The sequence below is a fragment of the Macrobrachium nipponense genome, chromosome 11 (assembly GCF_015104395.2).
Source record: "Macrobrachium nipponense isolate FS-2020 chromosome 11, ASM1510439v2, whole genome shotgun sequence".
In the NCBI taxonomy this organism is placed as follows: domain Eukaryota; kingdom Metazoa; phylum Arthropoda; class Malacostraca; order Decapoda; family Palaemonidae; genus Macrobrachium; species Macrobrachium nipponense.
This window is the reverse complement of record NC_061087.1, coordinates 107,976,260-107,999,425: the sequence shown is the minus strand read 5'-3', so window position 1 is coordinate 107,999,425 and position 23,166 is coordinate 107,976,260. Positions and strand designations below refer to the sequence as shown.

General features: G+C 35.3%; 1 protein-coding gene across 1 annotated transcript in view; it reads right to left on the bottom strand.

The window, feature by feature from the left end:
- The window catches only part of LOC135209722 (serine-rich adhesin for platelets-like), a 262,683-nt gene that overhangs the window by 121,476 nt on the left and 118,041 nt on the right, over positions 1–23,166 (bottom strand). The window lies entirely within an intron of this gene.

Below are 23,166 nucleotides of genomic sequence, written 5' to 3'. Positions count from 1 at the left end.
TTGCTTACGAGGAGAGGGGAGGTTTGTATTTACGGTTGCCATGGCACACGGCCCCAGCGTCTATTGCACTTCTCTATATTGTCATTATAATGTTGAATTCATATAGATATTATATCATATTCATACGTATATATACATATTTGTGAACACACACCACACACACACACACACACACACACATATATATATATATATATATATATATATATATATATATATATATATATATATATATATATATAATATATATATATATATAAATATATATATATATGTATATATAATATGTATATATATATATATATTATATATATATATATATATAAATATATATTATATATACATACATATTATATATATATATGTGTATATATATGTATTATATATATATTATATATGCATATATATTATATATATATATATATATATATATTATATATACATACATACATATATATATATATATTATATATATATATGTACTATATATATATATATATATATATATATATATATATATGTATGTACATATATATATATATATATATATATATATATATATATATATATATGTATATGTACATACATATATTTATATATATATATACATATATATATATATATATGTGTGTGTGTGTGTGTGTGTGTGTGTATATATATATATATTTATGTATGCATGCATGTATGTATGTATGTGCGCGCCCATTCCTATATAAGAATCCTATCAAATTACAAATTAATTACAGCCATTAACAGTGCATACACACGTAAGAACCAGCGCTATCAATAAAAAAAACCACTTCGCGCAAATCAGTATTAAATATGTAAACCAATTGCTTAAAAATTTAGAAATAAAAATAGATAAAAATTTAAATCTGAAACCCAATTATGGCTGGTGTCATATCGTCACTATCTACCAAACCACCACCCTCTCCCCTCCCACCCCCCTTCCCTCCCTCCCTGACATCCCCCCAATTAGGCGTGTCCACAGTTATCTGACCAAAACGGCGGAAAACACTTTATTTCAAATAGGGACAAACGAACGAACAGAGGGTCCGTGACCCCTGCTACCAGAGGTCATGCGTTTATTTAACATTATAATAGCAGGGTGCGACCGACTGGCGTTCAGCAGAGGACCAAGTTATATATATATATATATATATTATATATATATCTATATTCTATATATAATATATATATATATATATATATATATATATATATATATATATATATATTATATATATATATATATATATATATATAATATATATATCTATATATATAGATATATATATATATATACATATATATATATATATTATATATATATATTGTATATATAATGTATACACACACATATATATATCTAATAAAAGGAGCCCATAAAAACGCCAAATATAGAGAGAAAAAATACTATATTTCAGACACTGCTGTCCGCTCCTTCAGGTAGAATGAACGAGAAAAGTTACAGAAAAGGTGGTATTTATACCAAGAGATCCATCCACAGGAGGTCTGTTTGTAAACAAAACATTTTTAAAAAATCATCCATTAAAGTATATATATATATATATATATATATATATATATATATATATTATATATATATATAAATATATATATACATACATATACCTATATATATATATATATATATATATATATATATATATATAATATATCTAATAAAAGGAGCCCATAAAAACACCAAAATGTAGAGAGAAAAGTACTTATATTTCAGAGACTGCTGTCTCTCTCTTCAGGTATATGAATGAGAAAAGTTTACAGAAAAGGTGGTGATTTATACCAAGAGATTCGTCCACAAGTAAGCCAATTTAGGTCACCCCCGCTGGTAATCTTCCTTTAATCTTCTTAAGCGTTTGGTTGAATGAACACTGCGTCGACGATGTCCGATGTCCATTCCCTTTTGAGATGTTCATTACCTGCTTCTCTTTTATTAAGGCCGATTCCATCATTTGACTCTTGTACCGGCAGTTGCTGCTATAAATTACACGTGACATATTCCAGTTTATTCTATGGTTATGTTCATTTATAGATTGAAAATAGCCGAGTTCTGTTGTCCATACCTAACTGACCGTTTGTGTTGTATTAATCTCTGGGGAAGTGATTTACCTGTAAATCCGATGTAAGGATTGGTCACAGTCCTGGCATGGATCTCATATACCCCAGAGTCTTTGGGCGATGTCTTTTGTTGGACGTTAATCAGGGATTTGGCTAAGGTATTTGGTAGGTAAATGCAAAGGGTTGGATTTCCCAAGGGTGTGAGTTACTCTCTTAATCGTCTCCAGGTGGGGAATTTTTATTTTATTGTTGGGTGTGTCTCTGGTCTTGTCTTTAGGGGGTCGGTAGAAAATTACGTTTGCTTTTTGCAAATTGCTTTTCTCAATTATATGGTCAGGATACTTTAAAAGATGAAGAAAGTTGCTTGCGAATTAGTTCAAATTCTTTTTCCAGGAAATCTGGGGAACAAATTCGTAAGGCTCTTTAAGAAATAGGTTGCTAGCTAGACCTATCTTGATAGTATTGTCATGATAGCTAAGTAGTGAATATATGAAAGTGAGAACGTTGGTTTACTGTATTGGTAAATTTGTATTCTGTCGTGTCTCTGAATATTAAAACATCAAGAAAAGGAATTTTGTTGTCTGTTTCCCATTCAACTTTAAATTTGATGCTGGGCACTAATGCGTTTAATTTTGAGAGGAATTCATTAAAATTACCCCACTTATTATCCCAAAATGTTAGTATGTCATCCACGTATCTCATCCACAGCAGTTTTTGGGTTTTATTGCATTTATTACTGTAGTTTTCAAAGTATTCCATGTACAGATTGGCTAAAATAGGACTTAAAGGACTACCCATACTACACCCGAATTTTTGCTTGTAGAATGATTCCCCGAATGAAAATACGTTATTAGATGCACATAATTCAACTAACTTTATTATTTTGTAAAGTTCCAAAGGGAAATGATCTGAATAGGGGGATAATTTTTCCCTTAAAACTGAAGAACGTCCTGTACTGGTACTTTTGTGAATAGGGAGTCTACTCAAGGCTTAAAAGTTTTATGTTGTGAAGTGGTATATGTGCTTCTCTGAATTTGTGACAAAGTCTTCCGAATGTTTGATGTGACTGGGAGAAAAAATGCCTAAAAAAGGAGAAAGGAGGCCAGCTAACCATTTAGAAATTTTGTAATTGAAAGCTCCGGCGCATGAAACGATGGGTCTGAATGGAAGATTGTCTTTGTGAGTTTTGGAAGACCATAAAAGTATTGGTAATTTAGGATAATTACTTTAAATTTCTCTAATAGTTCAATACTCTTTTTGTCTTGGCCAATTAATCTTTCTTTCCGAAAAAATTCTGTGGGAACGTTCTGGAGGGGATTTTTCGTCATGTTTTCGTAAGTATTTGTGTCGCTAAGGAGCTGGTTGATTTTGTCGAGGTAGAAGTCTTGTCCATTATTACAATTTTGCCGTCTTTGTCGGATCTACTTATTATACATCTAACTTTTTTAGCGAGTGGATGGCTATCATGAATCTGCGGGGAACAGGATATTTCTTATGAAGGTCAGTTAAAGCATTTAGTAACACTCCTTTTAAACATCTCTTCACGGCTGTAGTTTTTTGTCAGATATGAATTTATCAAAAGCCACTATGAAGTCTAGGGACGAGAAGACTTTGTACGAAACAGAGAACAAAAACAGAACAGAAATATTGCCTTGTCATCCCACACAAAAGTGATAGAGAAAGTGAGATGGCGACCGTCCTCAAGAAAGAGCAAAGAAAAGAGTAAGGAGAGGATGAAGAGAAATAGACAGAAAGAGTAATGATGTACTCAAAAGAGAATATGAGCGATAATTTTCGAGAGAAAATGAGACAGAATGACAGACAGACAGGGCCATTAAATCAATGTTCTCTCTGACATAGAGAGAGAGAGAGAGAGAGAGAGAGAGAGAGAGAGAGAGAGAGAGAGAGAGATGTTCCTTAATGAGTCACTCTGTCATTACAGTTTCCTGACGTGCATAACGGGGTCACAGTAGACTCGGTTATAGTGGACGGCTGCCAACATCTACTGTGACTTTTGCACTGTCCGCTTTATATCCACTTAAGTACTGTGAATATACTCCAAATAATAATAATAATAATAATAATAGCTACGATATCAATGCATCATCGCAATACAACTTAAAGATATAATAATGATAACAACATTTATATAAAAGCTGTTATTACTATTGCTATCACAGTAATAATAATAATAATAATAATAATAGATACGTTATCAGTGATTCATACCAAATATCAAAAAGGACATGATATAATAACAATAATAATCATAACAGCAGTTATAATGACGACTATTATCTTCAAGAGAAAACCAACAACAGCAACAACGACAATAATAATAATAATAATAATAATAATAATAATAATAATAATAATAATAATAATAATAATAATAATAAACTACGTTATTGAACCATCATCATATCAAAAATTAATACATTACCAACGATGGTATTTATAACAGTAACCGTAGCAACTCCTACAACACCAACAGCATCTACAACAACAGCAATAACAAGACCTTATAACAACCACCCACAGCAAGTTTCCGCATAGGGCGTGGGCGTGGGCGTGTTGTGCTCTTCTTTGTGTAGCCCGGCCGGCATTGTGTGTCTTGATGCTATAATAACATTCCCTCATTGTTTAAATCTTCAGTGCAATGCATTCCGAATTAAAACTTTGTTTAACGAAGTGCTTTGTGTGATTTCCGATCTTATTAGCATAACTGCTTCCTATGTGTGTTTTTTTTTTTTTTACATTTTACCGATTTGTTTATTTATTTCATTTATTTATTATTCATTTATTTATTTTTCTACTTATCTATTTATTAATCTACTTATCTATCTATCTATTTACTGATTATTGGAGTTATATTTATTTATTACTTATCTATTAATTAATCTATTTATCTACCTATTTATTAATTAATTAAGTTATTTATTTATTATTTATTCATTTATTTACCTAATATCTTTCAAATGAACACCATATTCTCTAGGTAAGCCTGAATTTCAAGTCACTGGCCCAACAAGCTTGTTCCATAATAATAATAATAATAAAAATAATAATAAGGAAAACCTCTCTATCGCCAGAGTATATATAACGTTCTAAAGGGTCCACAATAATACAAAGTGTTAAGAGTCCGTGTATAATTTTTAAGACTTTACAAAAAGCTTTCGAACCCTTCCCTGGGTTCATTTTCAGTCCAAATGAACAAATAGTTACAACATGTACCGAGGTAAATTTAAAAACAAGACGACTCTTGTTTTCAAATTTACCTCTGTACATGTTGAAACTATATGTTCATTTGGACTGAAGATGAACCCAGGGAAGGGTTCGAAAGCTTTTTGTAGTCTTAAAAATTATACACGGACTCTTAACACTGGATTATTGTGGACCCTTTAGAACAAAAATAATAATATTAACAATTTATCTACTTATTTTAGGGCACCGTGAATACGAAAAAAAAAAATTCTTGGGAAATGAAACAAAATTTTGCTCTGTTCGGTGGCAGTTATTTTCAATTTCTTGCTGAAATCTGGAACTCTCTAATTGCTTACGATCTTCCTAAGTTATTTGCGCTTATACTCTAAATAATCTTTAAAAAAAAAACTGTTTTTTACCCGACTTTGATGTTGGACGTATGTTTGGTGAACACTTGTGTCCTGGGGGATAGGGGGGGGTAGTAGGTTGTTGGGGGTTAGGTAAGGGGACGGGAGGAGGAGGAGGTGGGCGTGAGTGAACTAAGACAGGTTTAACCATTTTTTTTCTTTCTCACTATAATTACTAACTAGTTTATCCTTTTTCTGTCTTATGTTCACCTGCATTTTTAAATGCTTCTCTTATTTTCTTCTTTATTTATTTATAGATTTTTTTCGCATACGTCCTATTCAGTTCAAATTTGTTCATCAGTTCACTGTTTTGTTCCACATGAACGCACTGATAATTACCACCCTCGCGAGGTATGGTCGTGGAATGCATATACATATACATAATACAATACACTCGCATCGGTTATTTCATGCATTGCATTTTACAAGCATTCAAGTATACACTGAAAAGTAATGTCAGTATGTTCACATTTATAAAGAAACTATGTAATTAAATAACAAGTTGTACGCACGAAAATTAAAGCAATTTCATATCCATAGTAGCTATAATTTATTCACCTTCAAATGGCTATGTAAGTATTTTGCTTATAATAATAATAATAATAATAATAATAATAATAATAATAATAATAATAATAATAATAATAAATTTGTCACGGGGTCCATTACTTTACGCAACTTAAACAGCACCACTTCATCGAAGATTAATATATATATATATATATATATATATATATATATATATATATATATATATATATATATGTATATATAAAATACACTAAAAGGGTCTCATTCCAACTATATGTGATAAGTTTTTATAAGTGTATATATATATATATATATATATATATATATATATATATATATATAGAGAGAGAGAGAGAGAGAGAGAGAGAGAGAGAGAGAGAGAGAGCTTTAAAACACCCTGAAACATAAGATCAAACAAACCAGTCATTTGCAAACCGTAGAAAAGTTAAAAAAAAAAAAAAAAAACTCCCAGTAACATTACCCCTTCTAAGGACAGATGAAATATCCTGCCGGTGAGCTCCGTCAGGAACTGCCTCTTGTGAGGATCGGTCAGGTCGGAGGGCTTGAGGCCCCTCTCCTTCAGGACCGACGGAGTGGCGGGCTCGGAGAACCTGAAGTGCGCCGCTTTCTGCAGCGGCGTCCTGTTCTCCTTCTTGGCACTCCTGAAGGCGGTCTTCAGGCCTATGAAGTTCCTCCCGCCCAGTTCGTTCACCACCCCGAAGGACCCCGCCTTGGCGCCGTACCTCTCCGGGGAAAACATTGTAGTGTCCCTTTTTATTTTTTTCAGATACAAGCACAAACCAGACACTCACTCGACCACCAGAGTCCTTCTTCTTGGAGATATAATCACAAACAAGAGACTCACTCGACCACTAGAGTCCTTTTTTTTCACAAAGGGCCTCTTCTTCTTCTTCTTGGAGCGAAGATGCGCTGGATTTAACCTCCCTCCGGAGTCACACTTTCACTGTTCCTAAACAAAGTGTTTCCTTCTTTCTTTCCTGTTCTTCTACCTGACGCAGGTAGGGGACGAGAAGTCAGGTCATCCAGGCGGAGACGATTCGGCGGACTCGATGCCCGGCCGTTGGCTTAAGGGCGTGACTGTGAGGCATTCTGGCCTTACTTTTTGTTTACTCTTTTCTGTCTGAGAGAGTCGGTCTTAGCCCCGAAAAAGAGAGAGAAAGAGGGAGAGGTGATTCAACACGTGTTGTACATGGCTTCCCGGCGGCGCGCACGACACTGCTTCGTCAACAGTCGAAGGCAAGGGAAGGGAAGGGCTCTCTCTCTCTCTCTCTCTCTCTCTCCATTTGCTCCTCCAGAGTCCCCCCTCCCCCCTCCCCCTACCGTTCCCTTCCCACTCCGCTAAACGCCACCACCCCGCCGCCCTTCCCCCTCCTATATATATTTTTTTTATCTTCCTTCCGTTTCTCTCTCTCTCTCTCAAGCAAGTCCTACTACGGCCGCCCAAAGTCCCGTCTTTATAATTTCGCTACCTTCTCCGTGACCCCACCCCATTCCCCCCTCCCCCTTGCCCACCCCCACTCTTAAGCCCATTCCCCACCCCCATCCCCTCCCCGGGCCAAACACGTGCCATGAATCCCGATCGGAAGAATCATCATCATTTCACAAAGAGAGAGAGAGATGAGAGAGAGAGAGAGAAAATGTTGTTGTGGGAAGAAAAATGGGAGGGGGAGGGGAGGGGGAGGGGGCGTGTGTGGGTAATAACCGTGGGAAAATCTCGCGAGTTCTCTGAAGAAAAGATCCTATCTGGCAACTCGGAAAAGGGAAGAGAGGAAAAAGGTGGGCGAAGAGAGAAAGAAGGGGTCTATTTCGGGTGTCTCATCATATGCCATGCCAAATAGAAAGGCAGGAGGAGGAGGGGGAGGAGCAGGAGGAGCAGGAGGGCGTGAGGTGTGGGCACGAGCTGTGCCCACCACCTATAAGCCTTACTCACGTCGGGACTCGGGAATTACCGACGCCACCCACAACAGATACAAGAGCAAAATATTTTTTTTTAAGGATGGCTCACAGAGCCACATCGCCGTCGGCCGTTATCGTAAACAAACACCCACGGGAGGGCGGCGCCCTTTGGTGGAGTTCCCGAAGGTCCTCCGTGCCTTCCGTAGTATGTGAGTTTGAGTAACATTCTCCTTAAGAGATTAGAATAAGCCTAGAATACGACTTGTTCTGGAAAAGTGCTTCATAATCGTTTCTCCTTTTTCTTTTTCTTCTTCTTCTTCTTCTTGTATATTCATCCATTCTCTCTCTCTCTCTCTCTCTCTCTCTCTCTCTCTCTCTCTCTCTCAAGCACGGGCAGGTGGTGTCCTTGGCTTACATAAGAGCAACTTGTTTGCCCCCAAATAAATAAACATTCTGAAGATACGCTGTAAATTATTTACTCTTAATAGCACTAAAGAATTCGCGTCTTGAATAGCAATGTGGGACTTGAGTATAGTTAAATTATACCGCCTAAGATTAGACGTACATTCGCTGTGTGGTATTCGTTAGTAATTCAATTGCGTTGTTCTTATATTTTTTGAGATATGATCAAGATGTTGTTGAAGAGGTCTTTAATTAAACAATAAAAGATAATCTAGTTTATAATAGATAAGAAGTGAGAGGCAAATAAATAAATAAATGAATAAATAAAAACGATTTCTTATCCTTTAACCAAATACTGATTGTTAATTGAAATGTTATTGTTTATTTACTGATACCTATGTTATTAATTAACCTGTTTACCAACGGCCCATCCCCACCTCCACAACCCTGTTAACTCAACAGCTCTACAATAGTGAATTTCTGATAAAAAAAAATTAAATTTCTCATTCCCCAAGTCAAGGGTTAATCACTTTCATTTATCCACTGCTCTATTTACTCCTAAGGCGCGGAATTCTCTTGATACCTCTGCGTTTCCTGAATACTTTTCTCATAGCGATCGAAATCGATCATGGTAGTTACCCCGTCTCGGTTTATTCACATGACAAATTAGGATACGCCAGACTTAATGATGTCATTGGCTATGATGACGTCGGTGGCTTGATGACGTCACAGACTTGATGACGTCATCACCGTCTTGAGCATAAGGAAGCTGTCATGCTCTGCCATTGATGAAATATGACAGGAAATGCCACAGTTCGATCGTCAGGGACTCAAAGGTTGATTTTCACTGCCAGATTCTCAAGCAGGTTAATAAATTGTATTTATTTTCTTTTTCAGATTTCCTGAAGATCAAAACAAAATAGAAAAACAAGAGCCTCATTAATCCTTCATTTTTTTTTTAACTATCTGAGCTCCAAGGCTTCCTCAGAGAGCTTCATCTTTGCATACAACTGCATATGACGCTTGCATGTAAAGCTTGGCTATGAGACTTGCATATAAAGCTTGAATAAATGTATAAAAATATCTTGCATATAAAACCTGCATGTGATGCTTGCATATAAAGCTTGTATGTGAAGCTTGTACAAGAGAATTGAATATAAAGCTTCCATATAAAGTTTGGGCATATGAAGCTTGCATCGGAAGCCTGCATATAAAGCCTACAAAGCCTGTTTACAAAGCTTGCATATGAAGCTTGGCCATGAAGCTTGCATATAAAGCTTGCAAATAAACCTTAACCACAAAGGGGTAAAGTAAACTGACACAATAACTCTTCCTTTTAATGTATTTCAGATTTTTTTTAAACTGACACATCGACCGAAGAGGTAGGCAACCTAACGACCTGTTCTATGTTAGCACAGAAGGTGCATTAAAAAAACAAGGAAGACTTAGGGAAAACGGAAGTACCACGCGAATTCCAAAGTCCAGAAGAGGATAGGATCTGAGTCATGATTATTGATTTAATTAAAGGAAATGCTATATTCTTTTGCAAGATTCGGTGCTCTACTGATTATAGAAACGTATAGAACGTGTACAATTGTCGGTTCAAGTTTTACGTGTGTCTAATTTGATGATGATGATGATGATGGTTATTAATTTTTTTTTTTTTTTTTTTTTTTGCTCTATCACAGTCCTCCAATTCGACTGGGGGGGTATTTATAGTGTGGGGGTTCCGGGTTGCATCCTGCCTCCTTAGGAGTCCATCACTTTTCTTACTATGTGCGCCGTTTCTAGGATCACTCTCTTCTGCATGAGCCCTGGAGCTACTTCAGCCTCTAGTTTTTCTAGATTCCTTTTCAGGGATCTTGGGATCGTGCCTAGTGCTCCTATGATTATGGGTACGATTTCCACTGGCATATCCCATATCCTTCTTATTTCTATTTTCAGATCTTGATACTTATCCATTTTTTTCCCTCTCTTTCTCTTCAACTCTGGTGTCCCATGGTATTGCGACATCAATGAGTGATACTTTCTTCTTGACTTTGTCAATCAACGTCACGTCTGGTCTATTTGCACGTATCACCCTATCTGTTCTGATACCATAGTCCCAGAGGATCTTTGCCTGATCGTTTTCTATCACTCCTTCAGGTTGGTGCTCGTACCACTTATTACTGCAACGTAGCTGATGTTTCTTGCAGAGGCTCCAGTGGAGGGCTTTTGCCACTGAATCATGCTTCTTTTTGTACTGGTTCTGTGCAAGTGCCGGGCATTCGCTTGCTATGTGGTTTATGGTTTCATTTTTCGTATTGCACTTCCTACATATGGGAGAGATGTTATTTCCGTCTATCATTCTTTGAACATATCTGGTTCTTAGGGCCTGATCTTGTGCCGCTGTTATCATTCCTTCAGTTTCCTTCTTTAGCTCTCCCCTCTGTAGCCATTGCCATGTGTCATCGCTGGCTAGTTCTTTAGTCCGTCACATGTATTGTCCGTGCATTGGTTTGTTGTGCCAGTCCTCTGTTCTGTTTGTCATTCTCCTGTCTCTGTATATTTCTGGGTCTTCGTCTACTTTTATTAGTCCTTCTTCCCATGCACTCTTTAGCCACTCGTCTTCACTGGTTTTCAGATATTGCCCCAGTGCTCTGTTCTCGATGTTGACGCAGTCATCTATACTTAGTAGTCCTCTCCCTCCTTCCTTTCGTGTTATGTATAGTCTGTCCGTATTTGCTCTTGGGTGTAGTGCTTTGCGTATTGTCATATGTCTCCTGGTTTTCTGATCTATGCTGCGGAGTTCTGCCTTCGTCCATTCCACTATTCCTGAGCTGTATCTGATTACTGGCACTGCCCATGTGTTTATGGCTTTTATCATATTTCCGGCGTTGAGTTTTGACTTGAGTATCGCCTTGAGTCTCTGCATATATTCTTTCCTGGTCGTGTCCTTCATCTCTTTGTGTTTTATATCCCCTCCTTCCATTATTGCCAGGTATTTGTATCCAGTCTCATCTATATCTTTGATGTTGCTCCCATCTGGTAGCTTTATCCCTTCAGTTCTCGTTACTTTGCCTTTTTGTATGTTGACTAAGGCGCATTTTTCTATTCCAAACTCCATCCTGATGTCCCCAGATACAATCCTTACAGTCTGGATTAGGGTATCTATTTCCTTGATGCTTTTACCATACAGCTTGATGTCGTCCATGAACATCAGATGGTTGATTCTGTTGCCTCTTTTCTTGAGTTGGTACCCGGCATCCATCTTCTGTAGTACTTTTGTCATGGGAATCATGGCTACTACGAAGAGTAGTAGGGACAGTGAGTCGCCCTGGAAGATCCCTCTCCTGATATTAACCTCTGCTAGTCTTATTCCAGAGCTTGTAAGTATTGTATTCCAGTTACGCATTGTATTTTTGAGGAAGCTGACGGTGTTTTCCTCTGCCCCATATATTTTCAGGCATTCTATTAGCCATGTGTGTGGTATCATGTCGAAGGCTTTCTTATAGTCTATCCATGCCACGCTTAGGTTGGTTTTCCTTCTCCTACTGTTCTTCATTACCATTTTGTCTATCAGGAGCTGGTCTTTTGTGCCCCTACACTTCCTTCTGCAGCCTTTCTGTTGGTGGGGAATGGTGTTTGTCTCCTCTAGGTAGTTGTATAGCCTTTCACTGATGATACCTGTTAGTAACTTCCACATTATTGGTAGGCAGGTGATAGGCCTGTAGTTACTGGTTATATTTCCCTTACTCTTGTCTTTTTGTACTAAGGATGTTCTTCCTGTGGTCATCCATTTGGGTGCATGGTGATTTGAGATACAATGCTGGAGTTGTTCTGCTATTCTTGGGTGTAGGGTCTTGAAGTTTTTGAGCCAGTATCCATGGACTTCATCGGGACCTGGAGCTTTCCAGTTTGGCATTTTCTTTAGTTGGTGTCTGACTGTGTCTGTCGTGATCTCTGTGAATCTTTGTTTTATTCTCCCTGCTTCTTTTTCCTTGACTACCTGGAGCCATGTTGCATGTTTGTTGTGCGATACCGGATTGCTCCATATGTTTTCCCAGAGTCTCTTACTTGGTTCGGCTTCAGGAATTTCTTGGTGGTTGTCTTCCCCTCTTAGTTGGCTGTATAGTCTTTTCTGGTTGGTTCCGAATAGTTTGTTCTGTTGGTATCCCTTATTATAATTATTATTCTCTCTCTCTCTCTCTCTCTCTCTCTCTCTCTCTCTCTCTCTCTATCACAGTCCTCCAATTCGACTGGCTGGTATTTATAGTGTGGGGTTCCGGGTTGCATCCTGCCTCCGTAGGAGTCCATCACTTTTCTTACTATATTATTATTATTATTATTATTATTATTATTATTATTATTATTATTATCATTATTATTATTATTATTAATACGCTCACAATCATTGAGACGAACTTAAAGGGATATCAACGTGTTAAACAAATGCCCATAAATTGAAGAAAAAGGGAAAAAGTATATGAAGTTAGGAATACTGCAATGCAATGAAGTTCAGATGAAAGGATGACAATAAATATAAAAAAATACACAAATAAAGAGATTGCGTGCGACTGAGAAATAAACAAGTTGAAAGAAAGAAAACAATGGACAATTCCTTTGGTGGTAGAAGAGATTAGTTATAGTGAATAGCTTAAAAAAAACGCAAACTGGAGAAAAAATATATTCAAAACCACACATTTTCGGAGCGTCCATGCTTGTTCTTCAGTGTGGAGACAGTAAAAAAAACAAAGGGTCTGAATATATTTGTTTTCCATTTTTTTTTTTTTTTTTGGCTGCAGTTTTCATACTTAGATTCTGATCTGTTATCATCAATAATAAATATAAGCTAATGAAGCTTAAAGTTAGTCTTAACAGTCTATAGGCAGTAATGAATAGTGATATATAAATTACAAATATGATTGATTCCCTTAAGTGACAGAATGGCCATTAAGGATCAAAGTATCCGCTAAGCAAAAAGCTGAATCAGTCATTCAGTAATCACTGTGACTGGTCAGTTAAACGTGATAAGTTAAGAGATACAACTGATATTGTATCTGTGGTCAAGCATCAATCGCTTCCATCGGGTCTGGGCTAGATAAGGAGGTTGGATTGCCCATCCCATCTGCCTATACATTAATAAAGTAAATATATGGAGTTTGAAAAAAAAGATTTAACAAGTAAATGCCTCAAAGCCACACTCACACACAAAATCGGAATGAGCAAAGCAATGATGTTTGCTAAAGATGTAAATCTTTACAGTACAACACCTCGGGAAATGTGCAGCCCACATTTAAGGTGGTCTTATGTCAGCACGGGCTCTTGATCGTGAAAGTAGCCCAAAGAAAATCAAAGCTGACGATGTATGATTTACATTCGTTCATCCACGAGAATCCTCAAATCCTCAGTGAATGACACAACACCCAAAGTCATTCACGAACGAGAGTCCTTCAGGTATTCGAACCTCCACAGTCATTATCTCATTGATTCAGCCACGAAAATTCCTCAGGGTTTGTGCTTCAGTCATTCAGCCTGGAAAATCCAGACCGAAAAATACCTCAGGACTTATGCCTCAGTTATTCGACCACGACAATCCTTCAGGACTCCTGCCTCAGTCATTCAGTTTGGAAAATCCTACAAGATTTCTGCCTTAGTCATTCAGATTGGAAAATCCTACAGGATCTCTGCCTTAGTCATTCATTCAGATTGGAAAATAATTACAGGATTTCTGCTTCAGTCATTCAGATTGGAAAATAATTACAGGATTTCTGCTTCAGTCATTCAGATTGGAAAATAATTACAGGATTTCTGTTTCAGTCATTCAGATTGGAAAATCCTGCCCCGAAAATACCTCAGGAATTATGACTGTTATTCGACCACGAAAATCATCAGGATTTCTGGCGCTGTTCTTCGACCACGAAAATCCTTCAGGATTCCTACTTCAGTCATTCGGCCTGGAAAATCCTGCCCAGAAAATCCTTCAGTCTCTTAGCCACAAAAGTCCTCCGAGACTTTTGCCTCCTGCGCCCTTCAGTCTGGAAGATCCCTCGGGATTTGTGCCCGAGTCATTCCGCCAGGCACATCATGACCAAGGTCAAAGCAGGTACCCAATTTTGGGTGTGGACACGGGGCCAAGGAAGGAGGGAGGGAGGAGGGATGGGCAGGAAAAGTGGATGGGAGAGGTGAAAAGATTAAAGAGATGATGTCACGGGTGGGGGGAATGGAGGGAGAGAGGGGAGAGAAGGAGTGAGGTAGGGAAGTTCACCCATCTACCAGGATACAAAGTGGACAGATAAAGACTGAGAGAGAGAGAGAGAGAGAGAGAGAGAGAGAGAGAGAGAGAGAGAGAGAGAGAGAGAATTTGGAAATATTCGACCAATCATTCGATTATTTATAAATGCGTTTGTAATACAAAGTCAGGAGAGAGAGAGGAGAGAGAGAAGAGAGAGAGAGAGAGAGAGAGAGAGGGAGAGAGAGAGAGAGAGAGAGAGAGAGAGAGGGGGGGGGGGGGGGAGGGGGGGGGGGGGGGGGAGGATGATACCCAAGTGTACTACCTTTGTATCGACAAAATTGATATCCAAGTGTACCTTGGAATAGTCTCTCTCTCTCTCTCTCTCTCTCTCTCTCTCTCTCTCTCTCTCTCTCTCTCTCCGTGACTAAACAGCTTGAAAGAGCAGAAATATGCAATGATTTGCTAAGAGAAATTACTGGAATTAATACAAACCTACTTCCCTATACCCCAAGCTTAATTTATATATGTATATATATATATATATATACTATATATATATATAGTATATATATATATATATATATATACATATGAATAACTTGATGACGAAGTATCTAAAACGTGATGCTAAGTATAAATAAAGGTTTTTGCCACGAAGGAAAAAAAATGAAAAGCGAGATAGCAGCTTTTCATTTTTTTTCCTTTGTGGCAAAAATTTATATATATATTATAATATATATATTATATAATATATATATATATATATATGTATATATATATGTGTGTGTGTGTGTGTGTGTGTATAGGAATGTTGGGGCACCTGAAACGCCTTACAAACAAGACTCAGTGTTAATAGCATCTATAAAACTGAGAAATGTTAAAACTTAAATAGTCTAAAAATAAAAATAAAAAAATAAAAAAAGTGAAGTACTGATTTAAGCATTCTTCACTTTTTATTTTTTAATTATTAGACTATTTAAGTTTTATGATTTTTACTTTTATAACTGATATTAATACTGAGTCTTATATATGTATGAATGTATGTATGTATGTATGCATGTATACACACACACACACACACACACATATATATATATATATATAATATAATATATATATTCATTATATATATATATTATTATACATATATATATAATATATATCATATATATATGTATATGTATATATATATATATATATATATATATATATATATATAAATATATACTTCGATGTAAATGAAGCATATGTGTTGTACACTGGTGATTTGTCCTTGCAACAAACCTAACTATAATTAAAAAAAAAAAAAAACTTAATCCCTCACCTTTGCCTTGCCAGATGTATACTCCCACACCCAAAACCCACACCCACGCCGGCATATGAGCTTAACCCCCCCACCACCCTCCCCTTTCAAACTCACTCCTCCCCTTACCCCTACCCCTGTCCACAAATTCACCAAAGAGGAGGAGGGGAGGAGGAGGAGGAGGAGGAGATTTCAGAAATTGTTCGTTCAGGATAAGATGCAGGAGGAGGAGGAGGAGGAGGAGGCTATTTCTGGAATTGTTCGCCGCTCCGGATAAGATGCAAAACATGTTTTCATTCATTTTGGGAATGAAATTACGGTCTTCCCGATGAGAGATGGGAGTCTCTAATGGGGGAGAAAAAAAAAAGTTTATTTTGGTTTTCCATTGATTCTGCTGGAGATCCGTGTTTCTCTATTCGTTCTTTAAGGTCGATTTGGCTCTCTCATTTCTCTCAATTTCTTTTATAGGAATGTGCCAAGACGTAAAGAAAATATCTAAAATGGTTGAGATCCGAGTTCATTTTGTTTGAATGTGCATCTAGCTTCCTTCTTCTCAATCTTCATATTTTTTTAAAATTTGCATTTTTTTAATGTGAGTTTATCTTTGATCTTTTGTATAAAATAACTTTTCAAAGAACTGAGAGCCTTTCCTATAAATCTGTAGGTGAATAGTGATGATAGTACTAAAAGCAATAGTAGTAGTAGTAGTAGCAGCAGCAGCAGTAGCAGCAGTTGTTGTACACTTCTTGGCGTGTACATACTTTTGTTATAGTACTAATAGTAATAGTAGCAGTACCAGCAGTAGCAGTAGTTGTATTACACTTCTTGGCGTGAACGTATATTTGTGATAGTACTAATAGTAATAGTAGTAGTACTATCAGCAGCGATGACAGTAACTGTTGTACACTTCTTGGCGTGTACGTACATTAGGCCTTTGTACAATCTGCAATCGGGCAAAAATTTGCAAAAACAAGAGGTTGTGCAATCTTGCAAAAAAATCCGATTGTGTCACTGGCCAAAAATATCCATCCTCAGATGACGTCATTGTCAAAGACAAGCAGAGTTGGTGGAACGGCGCAACCTCAAAAATCTTTGCCTTACTCAAAACACGGTAGAAACATTATATGGCGCAAATCAAAATTATGAAGTGTCTTATTCCAAATGGTATGGTAAACTCGATATCAGGCGATAATTGTGTTTTAACATTTGCCATTATGTATGCATGTAAATAATTTATAATATATATATATATATATATATATATATATATATATATATATATATATATATGTATGTATGTATGTATGTATATATATATATAGTATATATATATATATATATTATATATATATATATAATAATATATGAATGTCTTTGACTGTAATACAACAGTATAATGTGAAAATAAAAGGTCCATAAAACACACTATATGTTTCGAATTATATATCAATATATATATATATAGATATATATATATAATTTATATCGATATATACAAATATATATATATATATACATTATATAATATATTATCATTATCATATATAATTATATATATATATTATATAATTATATATTATATATATATACACATAAAATAACCCCGTATAAAGGCAAGAGACACGCAAGCTCTCGCTCAAAAGAAAAAAAAAACCATGACCTTCATTCTATAACAGGAACTAATAAGTGAAATCGGTGCCATGCTTCTGGCACTGTCGTCGAGTCGTTAATCCTAGTTTTTTCAGGGGTACGTTTTTGGCCCATGACTCACCCAGGATGATAATTTGGCAAGCGTGAGGACTTAGAGATTATAAAGAAATTATTATCGCCTTTTTTTTACGGAGTGTCGGTTTTCTTACACTCACTTGTAACCCAAAACATGCTTGTCTTTTATTTATAAAAAATCGAAATATCTAAAGAAAAATACTTGTAAAATATCATCATTTCGTGTTCCTGAAAATCATATGAATAAATGAAAAACAAAAAAGCTCCTCAAACAATTATTCAATTAATTTGAAAGTTGTGGAATTTCAAAGCCTTAATTTTTGCTAAGAAAACTACAAAATAAAAATTCAAAATAAATATTTACACTCAGCTTATGAGGTTGGTAGTTGATTGATTTATCTGGCGTTACAATAAGTTGGGTCAACACAAATTAATTATTGAATTTTTTTCTTAATAGATGGCAATTGCAGCTTCCAAAAATGGAAAGCTTACTTGTTACAGCTTATGACTGCACGGTCATCCCAGGTGCCCACTTACCCTACACAGACTGGTTATCTGTGACCATATAACCAATATTCTTTAATCCTTGCCTGCGCCATAGCCCGCATGCTATTATAGTCTTTGCATTCTTCTGTTACGGTGATTTTAGTTGAAAATGAATTAAAATGGGCATTCCTTTTTTTGGGGATAATTTTTCAATTTCTAACAATAGATTATTCCTTCTCTTCTTGAGTTCTTCTCATTTTCTGTGTCTGAGGGATCTATTCCATAGAAGATTCCTGAACATACGGGAATGGTATATTGGAATTTTGCCATTCAAATATTTGGTCATAATGAGTAACAATAAAAAAAAGAAAGTGTATATATACATACATATATATATAATATATATATATATATATATATATATGTATGTATCTATATATATATATATATATATATATATATATATATATGAATAACTTGATCACGAAGTATATAAAACCTTTATTAATACTATATATATATATATATATATATATATATATTATATATATACATATGATTATAGATACATATATATATATATATATATATATATATATATATATATATATATATATATTACATAGTATACATAGATTATTATATATATATATATATATATATATATATATATATATATGACTGGTAAAAATGTTCTGTAACAACAGAATTCCATCTAATAAAAGGAGCCCATAAAAACACCAAAATGTAGAGAGAAAAGTACTATATTTCAGAGACTGCTGTCTCTCTCTTCAGGTATATGAATGAGAAAAGTTTACAGAAAAGGTGGTATTTATACCAAGAGATCCGTCCACAAGTAAGCCAATTTAGGTCACCCCCGCTGATAATCTTCCTTTAATCTTCTTAAGCGTTGGTTGAATGAACACTGCGTCGACGACATCTGAGATCCAAGCCCCTTTTGAGATGTTCATTACCTGCTTCTCTTTTATTAAGGCCGATTCCATCATTTGACTCTTGTACCGGCAGTTGCTGCTATAAATTACACGTGACATATTCCAGTTTATTTTGGCGCTTGACAAAATAATAAAGTTAGTTGAATTATGTGCATCTAATAACGTATTTTCATTCGGGGAATCATTCTACAAGCAAAAATTCGGGTGTAGTATGGGTAGTCCTTTAAGTCCTATTTTAGCCAATCTGTACATGGAATACTTTGAAACTACAGTAATAAATGCAATAAAACCCAAAAACATGCTGTGGATGAGATACGTGGATGACATACTAACATTTTGGGATAATAAGTGGGGTAATTTTAATGAATTCCTCTCAAAATTAAACGCATTAGTGCCCAGCATCAAATTTAAAGTTGAATGGGAAACAGACAACAAAATTCCTTTTCTTGATGTTTTTATAATCAGAGACACGACAGAATACAAATTTACCATATACAGAAAACCAACGTTCTCACTTTCATATATTCACTACTTTAGCTATCACGACATTACTATCAAGATAGGTGTAGCTAGCAACCTATTCTTAAGAGCCTTACGAATTTGTTCCCCAGATTTCCTGGAAAAAGAATTTGAACTAATTCGCAAGCAACTTTCATCTTTAAAGTATCCTGACCATATAATTGAGAAAGCAATTCAAAAAGCAAAAGTAATTTTCTACCGACCCCCTAAAGACAAGACCAGAGACACACCCAACAATAAAATAAAAATTCCCCACCTGGAGACGATTAAGAGAGTAACTCACACCCTTGGGAAATCCAACCCTTTTGCATTTACCTACCCAAATACCTTAGCCAAATCCCCCTGATTAACGTCCAACAAAAGACATCTCCCAAAGACTCTGGGGTATATGAGATCCCATGCCAGGACTGTGACCAATCTTACATCGGATTTACAGGTAAATCACTTTCCCAGAGATTAATACAACACAAACAGTCAGTTAGGTATGGACAACAGAACTCGGCTATTTTCAACCATATAAATGAACATAACCATAGAATAAACTGGAATATGTCACGTGTAATTTATAGCAGCAACTGCCGGTACAAGAGTCAAATGATGGAATCGGCCTTAATAAAAGAGAAGCAGGTAATGAACATCTCAAAAGGGGCTTGGATCTCAGATGTCGTCGACGCAGTGTTCATTCAACCAACGCTTAAGAAGATTAAAGGAAGATTATCAGCGGGGGTGACCTAAATTGGCTTACTTGTGGACGGATCTCTTGGTATAAATACCACCTTTTCTGTAAACTTTTCTCATTCATATACCTGAAGAGAGAGACAGCAGTCTCTGAAATATAGTACTTTTCTCTCTACATTTTGGTGTTTTTATGGGATCCTTTTATTAGATATATATATAATATATATATATATATATATATATATATATATATATAAAATACATACTCACACACACATATAATACATATATACTACATACATGAAAGCCCTGAAATATCTTATAAAATAATTCGTACTCAACAGATCTGTAGTACTCATCGCTACCAACACTACCCACAGAGTTTTAAAACTTACCAGCGGGGAAAAATATGATAAACAAAAATGGAAGTAAAAAATCTGGAAAAAAAATGTGTGAAACAGGAATCTGAGGGAAAGTCGCTGTCTCTCTTCTGGGCAGGTTACAGATCTTCTTTACAATAATAAATAATAATATAATAAAATAATATAATAATAATAATATATAATAATATAATAATAATAATAATATATATATATATATATGTTTATTATATTCATGTTATATATATATATATATATATATATATATATTTGTTGATTTTGCATACAAATTACATATTTTGTACATGTATTAAATTGTAAAATGAACTTTAAAATGTGTTTTTTTTAAATAAAAGAAGAAATTAGTCCATCCGAGGAGAGAGCATGTGCTCGCTTAGAGAGAGAGAGAGAGAGAGAGAGAGAGAGAGAGAGAGAGAGAGAGAGAGAATTTCCTTTAGAACATTCCCACCCGGTACAATAAAAACAATGACATCAGTGGATAAACACGAAGAATGACATACAATCAAATACCGCCCTCTATAGGAGGAGGCTGTACAATACCGGTGTCCACGTAGGCCTAAGGAGCCACACACCGCCCTGTAAGCTATAGGCCTAAAAGCCAACCTCCTCGTATACAGTCTAGCCTCGGTGCGCATGACGATGTAAACAGGAGACAGGTACAGTAGTAGACGTGGGCTATTTATAGAAGCCGTCCTCTTGAAGATGAAAAATAGGGGGGCGTGTCCGAGTAACTCCTGAAAGGTGGAGTAGGTATTTTCAAGACTCTAAGGAATGATTTCAGCTTTCTGATGCTCGTATCGAAATAAGAATATTAAAATATATTAACGTTTGATTAAAACGGTTTACGCTCTTTGATGCTCGTATCGAAATGTGAATATTAACATATATCAATGTATGATTAAAACGGTTTACGCTTTTTGATGCTTCTATCGAAATATGAATATTAATGTATATTAACGTATGATTAAAACGGTTTACGCTTTTTGATGCTCGTATCGAAATGTGAATATTAACATATATTAATGTATGATTAAAACGATTTACGCTTTTTGATGCTCGTATCGAGATGTGAATATTAATGCATATTAACGTATGATTAAAACGGTTTATGCTTTTTGATGCTCGTATCGAAATGTGAATATTAATATATATGATTAAAACTGTTTACGCTTTGTGATGCTCGTATCGAAATAAGAATATTAATATATTTTAACGTATGATTAAAACGGTTTACGCTTTCTGATGCTTGTATCGAAATGTGAATATTAACATATATTAATGTATGATTAAAACGGTTTACGCTTTCTGATGCTCGTATCAAAATATGAATATTAATATATATTAACGTATGATTAAAACGGTTTACATGATTTTTCCACATACGCCGTGACATTTCTAAGTCACAAACATTAAATAAACAAACGCTGTTTAATATCAAATTCGCTCAATGTAGGAGTAAATACCGAAGGGGGTTGGGGGGCGACTTCGTGCTTGATTCTGGGTTCGCTTAAGAATTTAAGCTCTTCGTGTATTAATGTTAATAATGTCCCTTCTAAATAAATAAATCCATATTCGTCTAAGCGTTTATGCTATTGTCTGAATCACACCTATGGTTAGGTCTAGCAATGTTATCTTAAGTAACCTACTCCTTGTTTACAAAATAGTTTCACGTTATATACTTTTATACCTTTACTCAGTATCCCGTAAAGGTGTAGGCCTACAAAACCAGGCCTAATTTTCTTCTCTGGTCTTCGAATTTTGTCAAAATTACAAAAAAAGAAGATATTCAAAAACAGAAATACGAAAAAAGGACAAATTACTCAAGTATCCTACTTGTTTCCGTCTTTCAGATCAATTACCCAACATCTCCATACCTTCTTTTTTTAATCGTTCAGCCCTGGACTAAACACGGACACAAGTCACGCGAGTCACATAATAGGACGCATAACGGAAGTGCTTAAAATAAATAGTTAAACAATCCTTAACTTTCTAATATTTATTTTTAACTTTCTAATATTTTATTTTACCTGGAGATGGATTATCTATAACTCATTACGAGAATGTTATACCTCTATAATTATTTTCTTACATACACCGATATTTCTATGCTATTTTGTCCGTGGTTTATTTAATCCTCTATTGATATTCTATGTAAAGTCTCCGCTTTTTTTTTTTTAAATATTGCCTACTGGCATCAAATACCATCTTATCAGTATCGACTCAATTTTCTCAATAACATCTCAACAATTCACTACAGTAACAACAAAGATACACTTTTTTCCTATCACTGCTCTTTTTCATCAATCCCTTAAAAACCTAAAAATTCTATATATATTATGACAAA